At 32.9% G+C, this 16022-nt stretch overlaps 1 long non-coding RNA gene across 1 annotated transcript; it reads right to left on the reverse strand.

Annotated features, from left to right (window-relative positions):
- Positions 1 to 605: 605 nt before the first annotated feature.
- LOC142332040 (uncharacterized) lies at positions 606 to 15404 on the reverse strand. The gene is made up of 3 exons (XR_012758127.1): positions 15326 to 15404; positions 7739 to 7816; positions 606 to 833 (listed from the first exon to the last, which is right to left on the reverse strand). It is a non-coding gene; the product is annotated as an uncharacterized LOC142332040 (long non-coding RNA).
- Between the last annotated feature and the right edge of the window lie 618 nt (positions 15405 to 16022).

Genomic DNA, 16022 nt, shown 5'->3' on the forward strand with positions numbered 1-16022 from the left:
TTCTCAGGGCTGTCCGTTTATATTCAAGCATTTGAACTGCAGTGTGTTTCAGCTATTTATTCCATTTGCCGTAAAGCAAAAGCTAATTTTATTATTTTGATATAATAATATGAGATATATAATATGATATATTGTCGATATGATATGTTGTTTATTACAACAAATACATTGTGTCCGGGCGATGATAACGCGGGAGCGTTTTTCGCTCAGAAAAACCAAAAAAAAAACATAATATGAAATATTTTTTTGGTGTTTTTGATAGATAACAATTCCCATAGGGAAATCAAATTGATTTAGCTTGTCACTGTTTTATGAGCCGTCACATAATCGTTTGATTTGCATAAATATAACGAATAATTGTAGTCCAACATATTTAGTGAATTAAACATAACTTATTCAAGTATTGTATTTTTGCTAAAAAAAAAAAAATAAAATAAAATAAACTAAAAAATAATAGTCACAAATTAAAAAAAAAAAAAGATGAGCCATATTTTATTTTCGTTAACCATTTTTAATACTCATTTAACAGATCTTCCCACCGATTTATTTACAATATAATTATGTATTTAGATTTTCGATTTTCAATATATATTTTATTTATAAGTACTAATTATAAATTATCTGATGTGCACTCATATATTTCGTAACAAAAAATTTATATTTATAAATTTATGTAGAAATTAAATTATATGCACTGAATATGAAAAACACCAACTTACTAAACAGACAGAACACATCAAATACACTATTTGATCGCATACTAAACTAGTTTCCTAATCGTGGAAGTGACCTTAGCAATTTATATGCAATATCTCTGCTGCTGAAAAGTCTTCCTGAAACCATATTTCAAGGTATTTTAAAAAAGTTATAAACATTTTATAAAAGAAAAAAAATTTGTTTAAATTTCAGGCAATTATACCACCACAAGAACGTTCAGAGGTTCCAGTACCTGTAGTAACATATTCGTTAGTACCAAACATCCATGTTGAAGAAAATAAAATAAAAAATAAGACTAAAAATTCAACTATAACACAGGTATGTATGTAAGGAGAAAGAAAGTATGCGTACTTAATTTTGGGGTTTTTAGGTTGTTGGAGCACCCGTGTTTCTCTCTCTCCATTTCTGCCATCTTCAAACCACTATACAACACATAATCTGTCTCTGATTCTTGAAGAATGCAGCTCTGAGACATCCCCGTGGTTTCATTAGTGCTACTTTTCCTTTAAATGAATTTGTTAAGAACCGATCGTGCTGTAACACGTCCAATCACGTTTAAAAGTGATCTTTTTCATCCACTTCTTCTAGAACTTATTCGGTACTTTTTTAAACGCCGAACTTATTTTTATTTGCTTCCTCCAGACCCATACTTTAATCGCTTCAAGCCTCTTCCTTTCCTCCATTTTCGGAGGATCCATACCTAACATCCATTTATAAACACACTTCACACATATATTTTAGCCAACTTTTCTCTGACTTCTAAGCTTACATGACTATTAATCGGTAAATTCTTATATTAATATTACCATTTTTATATTAATCTATGTTATTAATCTATCTACGGACCGGTTGCACCGTTAACGACATCCGTTGCGTCGCTAAAGAACCCCCATTGTATCATTAAAGAATCCCCGTTGCACTGTTAACAGACCTCCGTTGCACCGTTGATAATCATAATATAGTATCACTACAACACGGTTAGTTTCGTAATATAGACTGTGTTGATCATGGTGAAGGATGAAAAACAGAAATGGCTAAGCTGTTGCATGAATCGATCAAATGTAAACCTGCAGCCTATGTCAACAATTTAGCTGAGACCGATGAAGGGTTGGCTAAAGATTTCAAACCCCCTAAACAAACCGTTAGAGGAAATAAAGAAAGCTTTAGGTATGACAAAAAAAAAGATCAGCAATATCTTTGATCAGACAGAATCAACTAGACGATCGGCAGTATCATCTATCCCTTCGTCTAGTAAGGAAGAAGAGTTACACGATGATGAGAAGATGAGAAGGAAGACGAAACCATATCTAGTAACGAGATTAGTAATATAGATAATATAGGTGAAAGGACAATTGAAGAGGAGGCTCAGGATATCGTAGAAAAGAAACATATGGCATATTACACGTTAAATGTCCTATAACATATACTCGATACTCGTGAATCTAAAAGTTAGACCCTGTGTTTGAGTCAAAACGTCGATGGCTATTAGTGCATGGGGGAGAAGCCGGTCAGTTTTGACCAAGATGGAATACATATAGACGAACGAACATTTAAACTCACTCTCGGACTGCTACAACTGTTATTCTACAAAACCCCTTCCTTCCTAAGTCGTATAAAAGCGACATGTAAACCTACAGAGAAGTAATCAAGGCGACAGGTACTCACTTAATGCCAACGAGTCAGATGAAAAGCGGTAAGTCCTACAAGTACATAAACTACATCAGAAAGTTGTTTAAGCCGAAAAAACCCGGTCATACCATTTAGCGAGATGTATTCCTTCTGCACTACTCCTCGACAAGCACCTATTAGCGAAAGCACAACGAAACCGTATGTGAATCCTTAATGCTGAACACATGTTCAAATCACCGCAATCCCGCAATTAATGTTACACCTGTACCTTCAGAAGCCAACACCATAATCACGTAATGATTTGGTAACCAGATCGGTCATTAAAAGATCTCGACTCTGTAGAACTACCATCTAGTACTGTTTACTGTACGTCATCTGACGTGATAGTACCGAAACAGTCTCGTCTCAGTAGTAGCTCTCTTGCAGGCACTGCTCATCATCGTAGTTGTAGTGTCTCAACAAGACGTAAACAACATCGAAAAATGAGTTCGATGTAGCGAACTGAAGCCTATTGCCTATTTACTTCTAGTAAAGGATATATTTCACGCAGTTGAAGTAGGATTCGGAATCTGAGCCGCCATCGATTCACTCCCATTGGAAACCGTAGGGAAAGTAGATTGCATACACCTAGTCCAGTTAAAAGATCGCCGCCTCCCCCTCCACGGCGATCAGAATTGTTACAATCACCACCCTCCATTTCTCCTTCTACACAAAATTAAGAATCTGATGATGACAGTGATTCATCACTGCGGTTCAGTCTTGAAAAAAGATCTCGTACTTCTGAAGGTGAGGGCAGTTGATGAGTTATTAGAAGCATAATTAAGTCCGAAAAAGCGTTCAAAAGACAGGCGCCATATGGATAACTTTACGACGAATAAAAATATCCAGGAACAAAACGATCATCTACTAGCAGAGAAAAACCACAGCAAAGAAGAATGTATTGTGATGATGAAGGAACAAGCAGCTCTAGAGTACTAAGACTCCATTCCAATCCGCGACAGTCGAGACCTGAATATATTTACTGGAATGATTCAAATGAATTAGTCGGTAGGCTTTGAGATCTATACGATTAATATAGGGCTGGTAATTCGGGCGTGAACATCAAATCGTTGTCACAGTGGAGGAGTTGAAAGAGCACGGTGTCAATTTAAGCGACTACACACCATCACTTGCGGTTGTAATAATAGTATATTTACTTTTTTTTTATTTTCTTACAAATATAGAAGATGCCGGGATTTAAGATTGGTAATGGGAGCGATAATCGCAAACGCGGTAAGGGTTCTCGAGCTCCACCAGGCGTGGGCTTTGCTTTGACCTCAGACGGTGATTTGATATGAAAGGAAAACAACGCAGACAATCCCGAAAAAAGGGGGATGCCGTCAATTACGGGTGGGTAAATGTCTGCTGAATATGATACACGCATTGAAAAATACTTTGTCGAAAAATATACAAACAAACTAGCTAAAGTTACGGATAAAATAAAAACTGTGATCGTACCATTAGAAAGGAGATTAAAGGAAGCGAAAAAGAAAGACGAAGATTTTATGTATGACTTTAAGTTACATGTAACGGAAGCGACCGAATATATTAACAAAATATCTACAACGATTAACGATATACAAACTGGGATTTTAACATTCATTCAGAGATTAATGTAAGTGGAAGTGAAAAATTTCGTCACCTAAGATTTAATGCAAGCTACTCTCACAACATACGTAGAAAATGAAATGAGGGACTTCATGAATGACGTTAACTTATATGTATCGGAAGCAATAAGAAAAAAGAAAAAAGTCGACTAGGGAGAAGGAAGAGAGGACTGGTATTGGAGAAAACGCAGAACCGATGAAGGAACAAGTTGGAGGGATAGACTCACACGGAGGTTTTGAAATCAGACCCGATGCTGGTGATAATTTCCAATATCATCAATGAACAGCGGTTCACATCTTAGAGATGGCGAATAGGTCAGGGAAGAAGAAGCGAAAAACTACGACTAGAAAAAAAGATCGTGGAATCGTGTCATCGTTGGGTACTGTAATGAATAGAGCTACAGATTATCTATAGGCTGCTCACTTATCCGGCTATCAGTACTCGGTTCTGGCACTAAGCTGGAGAAGAGATTGAGAAGAATTGATCGTAGTATAAATAAGTTGGATCGGTCATGCAAAGAGCAAGATATCGCTCATGCTAAATACAAAGATAAAGCGCGTCCAGAGCTAAAGCTGATAAAGAGTAGGCCGAAAGGACTTGGCAATTGATGACGGCGTCTGATTCCAGCTTAGCAGAAAAATCAGCCGCTTGCGTGGTAACGAATCCTATGACGTTGAAATCAAAATTCGGCGGTAGAGTCAAGTATAAGAAGAAATGCAGCGGTTTGAATCTGTAACGCAAATCAGGCAGTAGGTTAAACCTAAAATGTGGTGGTAATATTAAAGAAACAATTATAGATTATAACAATCCGTCCGCTGAATGATAAGGAATTGCCAGAGTACGCTAAAGCGTTAAATATACATCATTTTAGAGGCGTTTTCATGCGATATAATTTACCGAATAAGCTGTGGAAACAAGAAGCGGCTACTTTTTTTCTTGACTCCCAGGGCTGGAGCTAAAGTTAAGCATAACGCAGCCGCTCCGGCGAGGTACCTTTGCCTCAAGCCCCTCAGGCGGCCGTGCCAAGACCTATGCCGTTACCTGCAGTACCACCCGAGCGGCCGGTACTCGGTCCTTTCTCGTGCCCTGCCTCTAGCGGGGAGGACCCCGAAGGAGTTCCCCCGCCGTGACTTCGGTCTTATCTTCCTTCATAAATTTCTCCCGGGATCTCCGGTCATTCCTCAAGGTAACCCATCGCAGTGAACCGCCCCCTCCTGACCGAAGCTGCCCCATCCCCTACCTTCCCCCCAAGCTTCCCCTACCTTGTACGCGGAGTCAGTCACCTCCTCACTCCCTACTCTGAATCTGTCCTCTCGGGATCTATTAATGCATCCAACGAAACTATAGCCTCACCCGCAGTACCCCATCGTGATTCATTTAGATCGTATAACTCTATCATCGGCTCCACGGTAGAGTTAGACTACGATATATTTTAACCTACATTAAAGTTTACAGATTGTATATACTTTAGGGCTGCGTTTTCTTTGTTTGTATATTTGTTTATATTTATCGGTGTATTAGATAGCCCGTTTCCAGCCCCGGCTGCAGACGGCAACTGCTCTGACGTCACACGACCTTAAACTGCGCTTCTCGCTGAATCCGGTCTCTGCATCTAGACCGCTCGATCGCCCGATCTAAGACACACGTCTTACATAATATGGCCTTGAATTGCGCTTACATCAGTCCTAATAAAATAAAAGATTTAGATCGGTAAATTTCATACTAATATCGGAGCTACATAAGATACGAGATTAAGGTCTCTGACGTCACATGGCCTTGAATTGAGCTTCCATCTGACCGACTCTCCACCTAGGCAGATAGACCGTCTCGTGGCACCCCGCCTGTGACGTCACACCCGTGACAGGCCGAGTCACCTGGGCCCCTCGCCGGCGCTGTGGCCTTGAAATGCACGTCAATGCCCATATACATCCTACTTATTTGTAATTTTAAAAAAGATCTTAACGGCGAATCTCAAGGGGCTAGGAAGGCATAAAACTTGAACCCCAATATGTAAGTTGCACCAAACGGGTTTGCGGATCAGAGTTGTCTAAAGCTGGGTGGATGTTCAGCCATGTGGATGGACATATATTCGCATATGATGTGTACATGAGCTCGATAGTACAGTGATCTCTCCAGTAAGGTCAGAGCACGGTTGATCTCGATGTATTATTCTGTTGATGCATTTTTCATGCATCAACAGAATAAAATTTGGTTAAAAGCAACCAAAATGCTTTTTGGTTGCTTTTGGTTCCTCGTCTGAGGAAGTTGACTAAAAGCAATGAACACAAAGTCGCTATTGATTGAACATGAAAGTAAATCAATTCTTTAGTTTTTAACACTTAACGACTGAATTTAAAATAAAAATTGGTCTTGTTTGTTTTGATTTTCACTTAATTCAGTTTTATTATAGAGCTCAATTTTTTTTTTAATTCAGTACACTAAGAACGTCTACTCTACACAGAACTGCTAGTAATGTCTTTTAAAAGTAATTTAAAATAAAAGCTGATTATAGTAATAATTAATATTGTTATTTGTCGAGACTAGTTTCTACATTTAAGGTAAATTACGACAAAATTTTGTATCCATAACTGCATCACAAACAAAATGGGAGCCAAAATTTTAAAAAACCATTTTAAGGGAAATAGGATCTTTGGTCGATAAATTTTTCTAATAAATATATCCATAACAAAAAAACAACATAATAAATGAAAATCATACACGCTTAACTTTATTATATAACTTCTCTTCAACCCATAATTGTTTATATGTGTGAGTATAGAAACATATTGTTATTTATGTACAAGTGAGATTTTGATGAAACGTTGCCGACTGGAGACCTTTGTTTTTCACACCGTTTAGGAATTTAAAGAACAAAGGATTTTTTAAGCATCACTGCTTAAAAAAACACAGGCAGTTGCTTTTACTAATAGACAATTTTGCATGTACCAGTTCAAATATATGTTATAGCAAATTGCTTTTTATCTAGATGTTTAAAAGCCACTTGACAACAGGCTTATGCATCTTAAAGAACATTCTCACATTCAGATCACATGCTTAATATTTTTCACTTGTCACTCATGAGGACGTTTCAAAATAAATTATGAAAACATTTATTTTGACCATCCCCTACCAACTGAAGGTTTAGATTTAACACTGAATTAAACATCTGAAATCAGTCTGTCTGGTAATCAATTTCTCATAATCGGTGAAGTGTTATTTAATTACATTTTTTTTTTTTCAGTTGAAGGAGAATAAAGAAACAGTTGTAAATACAAAAAAGAAAAATAATACAAATATGTTTGGAACAAACAGAACTAAACAGAATAATAATGAAAAAATGAGTGACAATACTACACAATTGTTATTACAAAGACATCAGCTGGAAAAAAAATTAGCAGAAAATATTCGAAATCAGTTATCAAAAAAATAAAATAGAAACTGAGTATTAGAAAAAGAATGAATTCACTGAAATTATATTACATGGGTTTGAATGTAATAATTACTTTTGTTTACCAATTTCTTTTTTGATCAATAACAAAAAAGTACAAGTATATTTAAGTGTATGTAAATATATTGCGTATTGTCCATTTATTACGTTTTTTATTTTAACAAAAAATATCTTTCATATATTTTATCAAATTACACTGAAAAAATTAAATTAAAATAAAATATTAAAAAAATTCATTTTAAAATAATTTTAACATTACTACTTCAACTAAAAAAGAAAAAAAAAAAGAGTCAATACTTAAAGAAAAATTTTCCAATAATCCATTTATATTGACAGGATGTGACAGTCTGTCTTATCAGTCACTGAATAACAAATCTATAAAATTAAAAAAAAAAAATTTAAAAAACATAGCATATAAAACTAGTGAAAAATTATTTAACACAACAAAAATATACATATGTATTTATTTTTTTAAATTTAAAGAATAAAACATCATATCAAAATTTGAAATTTGTGGCAATTTATTTTAGATAACAAATTCTGTTTTCCATAAAGGAAAATTTCAAAAAGTTTTAATTATATTACAAATTCAAGCATATGGTGTGTTGGTTTTTTTGCTGTATGTACTCGCATTTCTATTTTGAACTGAAGCACAAACTTTAATGAACTGTGACCTCTGTCTCTGTGTGAGATAGATTTGAATTGAATGATTCAAATCAATAGAATGAATATTACAGAAATATGCTTTATTTTTTACGATCAAAATATCATCCGCATATCATCTTTGAAATAGTATGATATTTGATATTTGTTAATTATTGATGGTAGACATTTTTATGAATTTTTATGGGCATTTTTATGAATAATTTTGAAAATAGAATTCTACCATTGCTAACACAGTAGACAAAAAAAATTTAATGATTCTCTATTTGTGATACCATTTCTTGAATGGTTTTTTGCATACATTACAGATCTGAAAAACAATTTTTCTATCGCTCTTAGTTTTAAATAAATTACACTTCAAAAAAAATTAAGGGAAAATATAGTTAAATATGTAAAATTTATAATTTTGCATGGCCTTACTTGTGTTAGAATGATTTCGCTGATGCTTTTCTTTTATAAATAGCCTCAGGCACATCCCGAATTAATGTCCAACAGTAATCGGCTAGCATGTTAGTATTCCATTTCCCTTTATAGTGATTTTCCATCATCGAAATGTCTTGGTGGAAACGTTCACCATGTTCATCACTTACGTCTCCGAGGCTGTCCGGGGAAAAACCAGATGCAAGTGGAGGAAATATATTTTCAAAGACATATCACATCCCATAGCTCTGTATGAAGTAAGAAGTTGATTAATAATATTGTGGTAATTGTCTGATTTCTGATTTCTGATTTCTGTTTGCCGAGAAAGTTTTTGCAAATATCTTTAAATGAAGCCCAAGCTGCACTTTCTACATTTTTTAACATCGAGTTAAATACATCATCTTTGACCGACTAACTTGTTTGAGAACCAACATTTATTCCTTCTTTAACTTTTCCTTCACTTACATTTGGAAATTTTTACCTGATGTACAAAAATCCAGGACTATTCTTAGTCCTAGCTTGATATAGAAAGGGAGTAAAAATATTTTTTTTGGGTTCAATTAAGGGCTCATGAATAATATTTTTCCCATTTGGAGTTGTCTCGTTTCTTTCACTCTTTGGTAACATTATATTTTTCCCTAGCTCGCCTGTTCCATTCATAAACAAAACACATGCACTTAGCATAGCCTAACTGCATACCTAACAAAATGTCTTTCATCACAACATATGTCTGAATCAAATTAATACCATAAGCGATTGGTACTGAAGGATACCATTGTGTATTATTATTACCATTGTATAGTAGAACCACTTTTAAACTATACTTGGACGAATCTATGAAATGCATCAGTTCTCAGGTTTATGAGCTTGTCTTAAGTGTAACAAAAGCTCATCAATATTTGTGCAATAAACCAAATTATTTTCATCAATGAAGTACTGAGAACGTTTCTTTTTGTCAGCTTCAAAAGCCCAAAATTTTTGTAACGTTTTGAAGTAAATTTCAACCTTGCAATCTTGATTCTAACAGTTCAGCTTAATTTTTTGATAAATTTAAATCCCTAACCAAGTCATTTAATTCACCTTGTGATATAAGGTGTGGCTTATCGGAAGATAATTCAAAATCAAAATCATTGTTGTTTTCTTCAGTACTGCTTGATTCTTCATCGCTGCTTTTGAAACATACACTCACAAATGCCTCAGGAACTGGAATAATTTCATTGAAGTACATTGAAGATGTGAAGTACATTGCAGATTGCAATGAAGGATATTTTACAGTATATTTAGATTTTTTAGAAATTCCAGACACACTTATTAAACAAACTAACAATTGGTTACACGATCCTTTGGCAAAGCCTTCCATGTACCTTTCAGCCATCCTCTTAAATTTACAGAACTATTAATGCATACTTTACAAGGAGCCCACATCTTATCCTGATCACCAATTTTACACTGAAAGTACAAACGATATGCTTTTTAATTAAAGGTGTAATATTTTTCTATTTGATTTTAGAGTAAACTCACCACATACATAACAAAAGGCATCGACATCATTTGCACAATTCCCAGGCATTATGACACTGCACTGTTAACAAACTTAAGAAGGCAATAAGACTGAACAAAATTAATTCATTCCTAAATCCAGTGCTTAATACAAATAACACAGCTGTTTTCAGCTACATGTTTTGGCCTGCACAGACATGATTTATCTTGTCAATGAAGGCTCACTCTTCAGTATTAAATATGTTGTCATATAATATATGACTATAATATGATTTAATTCTTTGTCTAGTATTGTTTATTTTTTTTTGTCTTCAGTCATTTGACTGGTTTGATGCAGCTCTCCAAGATTCCCTATCTAGTGCTAGTCGTTTCATTTCAGTATACCCTCTACATCCTACATCCCTAACAATTTGTTTTACATATTCTAAACTTGGCCTGCCTACACAATTTTTCCCTTCTACCTGTCCTTCCAATATTAAAGCGACTATTCCAGGTTGCCTTAGTATGTGGCCTATAAGTCTGTCTCTTCTTTTAACTATATTTTTCCAAATGCTTCTTTCTTCATCTATTTGCCGCAATACCTCTTCATTTGTCACTTTATCCACCCATCTGATTTTTAACATTCTCCTATAGCACCGCATTTCAAAAGCTTCTAATCTTTTCTTCTCAGATACTCCGATTGTCCAAGTTTCACTTCCATATAAAGCGACGCTCCAAACATATACTTTCAAAAATCTTTTCCTGACATTTAAATTAATTTTTGATGTAAACAAATTATATTTCTTACTGAAGGCTCGTTTCACTTGTGCTATTTGGCATTTTGTATCGCTCCTGCTTCGTCCATCTTTAGTAATTCTACTTCCCAAATAACAAAATTCTTCTACCTCCATAATCTTTTCTCCTCCTATTTTCACATTCTCTGGTCTATCTTTATTATTTCTACTACATTTCATTACTTTTGTTTTGTTCTTGTTAATTTTCATGCGATAGTTCTTGCGTAGGACTTCATCTATGCCGTTCATTGTTTCTTCTAAATCCTTTTTACTCTCGGCTAGAATTACTATATCATCAGCAAATCATAGCATCTTTATCTTTTCACCTTGTACTGTTACTCCGAATCTAAATTGTTCTTTAATATCATTAACTGCTAGTTCCATGTAAAGATTAAAAAGTAACGGAGATAGGGAACATCCTTGTCAGACTCCCTTTCTTATTACGGCTTCTTTCTTATGTTCTTCAATTATTACTGTTGCTGTTTGGTTCCTGTACATGTTAGCAATCGTTCTTCTATCTCTGTATTTGAACCCTAATTTTTTTAAAATGCTGAACATTTTATTCCAGTCTACGTTATCGAATGCCTTTTCTAGGTCTATAAACGCCAAGTATGTTGGTTTGTTTTTCTTTAATCTTCCTTCTACTATTAACCTGAGGCCTAAAATTGCTTCCCTAGTCCCTATACTTTTCTTGAAACTAAATTGGTCTTCTCCTAACACTTCTTCCGCTCTCCTCTCAATTCTTCTGTATAGAATTCTAGTTAACATTTTTGATGCATGACTAGTTAAACTAATTGTTCTCTATTCTTCACATTTATCTGCCCCTGCTTTCTTTGGTATCATGATATAATTGTTTATTTATAGCTTACAAATTATGTTAAAATTAAACAATAAAAAATGAGCTAACAAAATACAATATAGGAGCTTAATATCTAACTATACGTTGAAAAATGAAAAAAAATCGTTTAATTAAAATTTAAAAATTTTTCAAAAATCGTAGGCGATAGAAAAATTATGAGTTCAGATGTGTTTTCAGCATAAAAAATCAGATAGAAATCATGTATCGCATGTTGGGAAACAAAAATTATGTTTTTCAGTGTAAGTTTTGTTCATACTAACTTAAATAAGATTTATGAAAACCTAGTTAATCTTTAATTTTTTTTTGTGAATTGCATGGAAATTACTTTGAAATTACTATTAGTTTTCTGTTACTTTTAAACTCGTTCATTCAACAAGTTCATCAGAATTTTAGGCAGGCTTTCTCTTATGAACATTTTATAATCTAATAAAAACTCATGATGCTATTACCTTCTTAAACTAAATCATATGATTCAGGGTTGCCATTACTTTTTATTAACTACTGACTCATACTTTTGAAAAACCATACCTCATAATAAGTAACTAATGCTTTAATTACTTATTCAGTATTATATAAAAAAATGTTTATTTATATCCCAAAACTGGTATTTTAAAAATATACTATTTCTGTATATTTCATACCATCTCAGGAGTGACGTATGTTATGATAGCTACAACATTAATTTTCCAACCAAGGGTAAAATGAACCTGTATGGCTTTAACAATTAGTACTTGTCTATCCATGAGGAAGAGTAACAGTCTAAGGCAAAGCTTTTTATCTCAACAGAAAAATTCTGTTGAGGTTTTAATAAATAAATCTATTTATTCTGATCGCTACAAATAATATACTACATAGATCATGTCAGTTACAAGTTGGTTAGATCATCAAGTTGGTTAGATATGCTCCAACATTGGCCTGAATGGATAAAGGAACTGCAATATGGGCTTCCATCACGAAACTCACGATTAATCATAAAGTAAAAAATAGTGCGATTACAGTTCATTTTAATTATTTAAAATAGAAACACGTGAGATAATTAAAGAAATTATATGGACAAAAAGTATGAAAAAATAATTACAAAATAAATCACAATTACAAGGCCTTAATGGAAATGGGCAGGGCACATCGCGAGAAGATGTGATGGAAGGTAGACAAGGGCGGTCCTTGAGTGGAGAGGCAGGCTACCAGATTAACGGGACAGAGACATTAGAAGGGTGGCTGGAACCAGCTGGCAGAGGATGACACAGGACAGACAAGCATGGCAAGAACTGTTGAAAGCTTACCTGTCGAACTAGACTTGAAGAGGCTACATCTTGTAAAAAGAATGAACAGCTGTGTAATGATAATAATAATAATGGAAATTATTTGAGCATGTATTTCTTATATTGAATAGAAATGCAGAAAGTTCAGTTTTTTAACTAGTATTATTTATATTCGTTAACATAATAACAGTGTTTCTGCCAAATAGAATAATTTAATTAATTATATTTCAGATTAATCGATGGAAAGATTTCTTTAAGTCAAAATATTGTATTGAGTTACACAAAAAAATTCTGTTGATTGATTGGCTGGAGATGAACTTTGTTACTTTTTTCCTTTGAATTAGTGATTGTTCTTTTTAATGATCGATTGCACATTCATAAATATAAACATTATTTTCTAAAAAGGTCAACATGATTCTTATTTATGGGATCTCAACAATTTATCTGATGGTGCATTTTTGTATCTAAAAACTCATTCAAACTTTTTAAGGGAGCCTCAAATAATGACATTGTATTTTATAGAAGAATATGTATAGGTATAATAAATATTTAATAATGATGACAAGCTTAGTGTTATAAGGGGTGCTTCAAAGCAAAACAGTACAATTTGATGTTGTTGATAATGAAATTAATTTGATCATAACAAGAGAATTTTTTATATAGTTAAAACTAAGAAATTTTCCTTTACGGGCAACAGGAATTAAATTGTTTTAATCGCTGGGGATTCTATCCGTTTGATCAGCAACAAGTTATATCTACCTGAGAAGTATAATAAAATGGATTTACAAATTGTTAAATTTAGATGATTACTCTCTATCAAGTGAATAATTTTCTAACTGCTAATATAGAATTTTCAAATCCTTCTAAATCATTATCTTTGGATAGAAACACAATTGTGAATCTGTGAAGAGGCTAACAATGAATGGTTCAAGATTTTGAGGCAAAAAAATTAAACCACATTACAGACACGCCTCCCTGTGGCACTTCTTATTCTGCATTTAAAAGTAAAGACCTTATTTTACATGTGCATTCTTACCAAAGATAAATTTCAATAATCTGTTTATTGCAGCAAGGTGTGTGACTTAACCGATTATAAGCAGCTACTCTAACTAAAGTTGCTAATTTTATCATCGGTAAAACATGTGGAACCAGATTGAATGCTTCACTGAGATTGTAAAAAATTTTAAATGGAATTGTTTTGTTATCTGTGATATACAAAATATTTTCTAAAAACTGGTAAACAGCTGCTTCAGTGAACTATTCTAAAAACATGCTGAAAGTTTGTTAGCATGTTATGTTTTTCAAGAAATGTTAAAAGTTTATGTTTCAAATACATTAGAAAACAAGAACAAAATTGACCTCTAATTTTGTAAATAAGCGACAAACATTTCTTAAGGAAGAAAATAAAAATGAAAGTCTAAATGCTGCTATAAAATACTATTGCTTATTTTATTAAAATAAAAATGTTATCTTTATTTTATTAAAATATTGCACCTTAATGGGTATTATAAAGCAAAATAATAAAAAGAACCATTTAGAATAATAAAAAGAACCGATTACATCCTAACCTTTTAACCATACCTTCCCAAATAATCTCCAATTTCTTATTCTAATATTAAGATATACTCAGCACCAATTTAATAAATTCATTAATAATAACCTTATATTCTGATTATGATGATGATTGACTAAAAGGTTGACAGTTCAGTAAATTAGTATCAAATTCCACACGATTATTGTAAGCAGAGAATATTTTCCTTGAATGCTGAACCTTTTCTCTGGAAACAAATTAGTATTAGAAGGAATATAAATCTGTTACAGCAGACATATTTGCACACATTTCCCAACAGATGTTCATTCAGTATTCTAGGTTTTTAACTAATCTTCTGAAGAACTATTAACAGTACAAATACCCAGATTTAGAAGATCCTTGGACCTTCGCTTTTTAAGATCCTCAAGACCCTCACCATAGATCCAGTTTATTATACCTACGCAAAACCAGATTTATTAATACATAACCTAATTTACTGATAAGGAAACAACAAACAACATTTCTTCTACATACTAAAGAGCTTTTTATACAAAAAGATTGCTATCCCTGGAATTATGTGATGTGAGGAAGAATTTGGCTGAATTATAAACCATTCAGTCAAATTTCAAGTAGACTGTTATAAATTTGTGATAACATGTTTAAGAAGATGTTATCACAAATTTATATTTTCCCAATCCATTAAATATTTCTTTACTATTTTTTATTTTTGTAAATTTACTTTGAGAATTTTTCAAAAAAATATGTAGAAACTCAAATAGAAAATCAAATAAATTAGAACTAAAAGATTTGAAATTTAATTACACTCATGACCTCACTTTATATGTATATGTACTTTTAAAAATTAAATTTTCATACCTGATTGTTGTTAATTCAGTTAATCAGTAGTGAGTTAGAGGAAGAGAAAAGATGTGAAGGAGTATGATTTAACGTATACGTCAACAATGTTATTAGAAGATTCTCACACACACACTTTTTTTATATAAATGATAAGATAATGTAAGTTACTTATAAATTAATTAAAATAGGGGAATTCCAATAAAAAAAAATCTTACACGTACACATTTAAAAAAAATGTAAAGTACATAAAATTTGTTTGATTAATAACAATATTTTTTTCATTTTTTATATTGAATCATTATTTATAAAATTATAATTTAAAAAAAAAATCTATAGTTTAATAATTATTAATAAATCAATGTATTTAAATTAAAATAAAAGCAGGAGAAGTCTGATTCGAACCGATATGCCTTCCCCTAAGATCCAAATATTTCATTATTAAAATTTTATTTGGCTATAACTCTGGAACTGATGAAAATAAGTACCGCTTATTATAAATCGTTGAAAAGCTCACAATGAGGGCTTATTACAGCAGTTAAAAAGTCTTTTCTTAAGACTTAATAAAAAGGCTTTTTTGGACGCTTTTGGTTCAGTCTATTGCAATCAAAAGGGGAGGTGTACAACTAGATGTTACAACAGTCCTAAATCCAAAATTTCAACATCCTACTGCCGATAATTTTTTACTCATGCAAGATACATATGTACGTACAGATGT

The sequence above is a fragment of the Lycorma delicatula genome, chromosome 11, assembly GCF_047948215.1.
Source record: "Lycorma delicatula isolate Av1 chromosome 11, ASM4794821v1, whole genome shotgun sequence".
In the NCBI taxonomy this organism is placed as follows: Eukaryota; Metazoa; Arthropoda; class Insecta; order Hemiptera; family Fulgoridae; genus Lycorma; species Lycorma delicatula.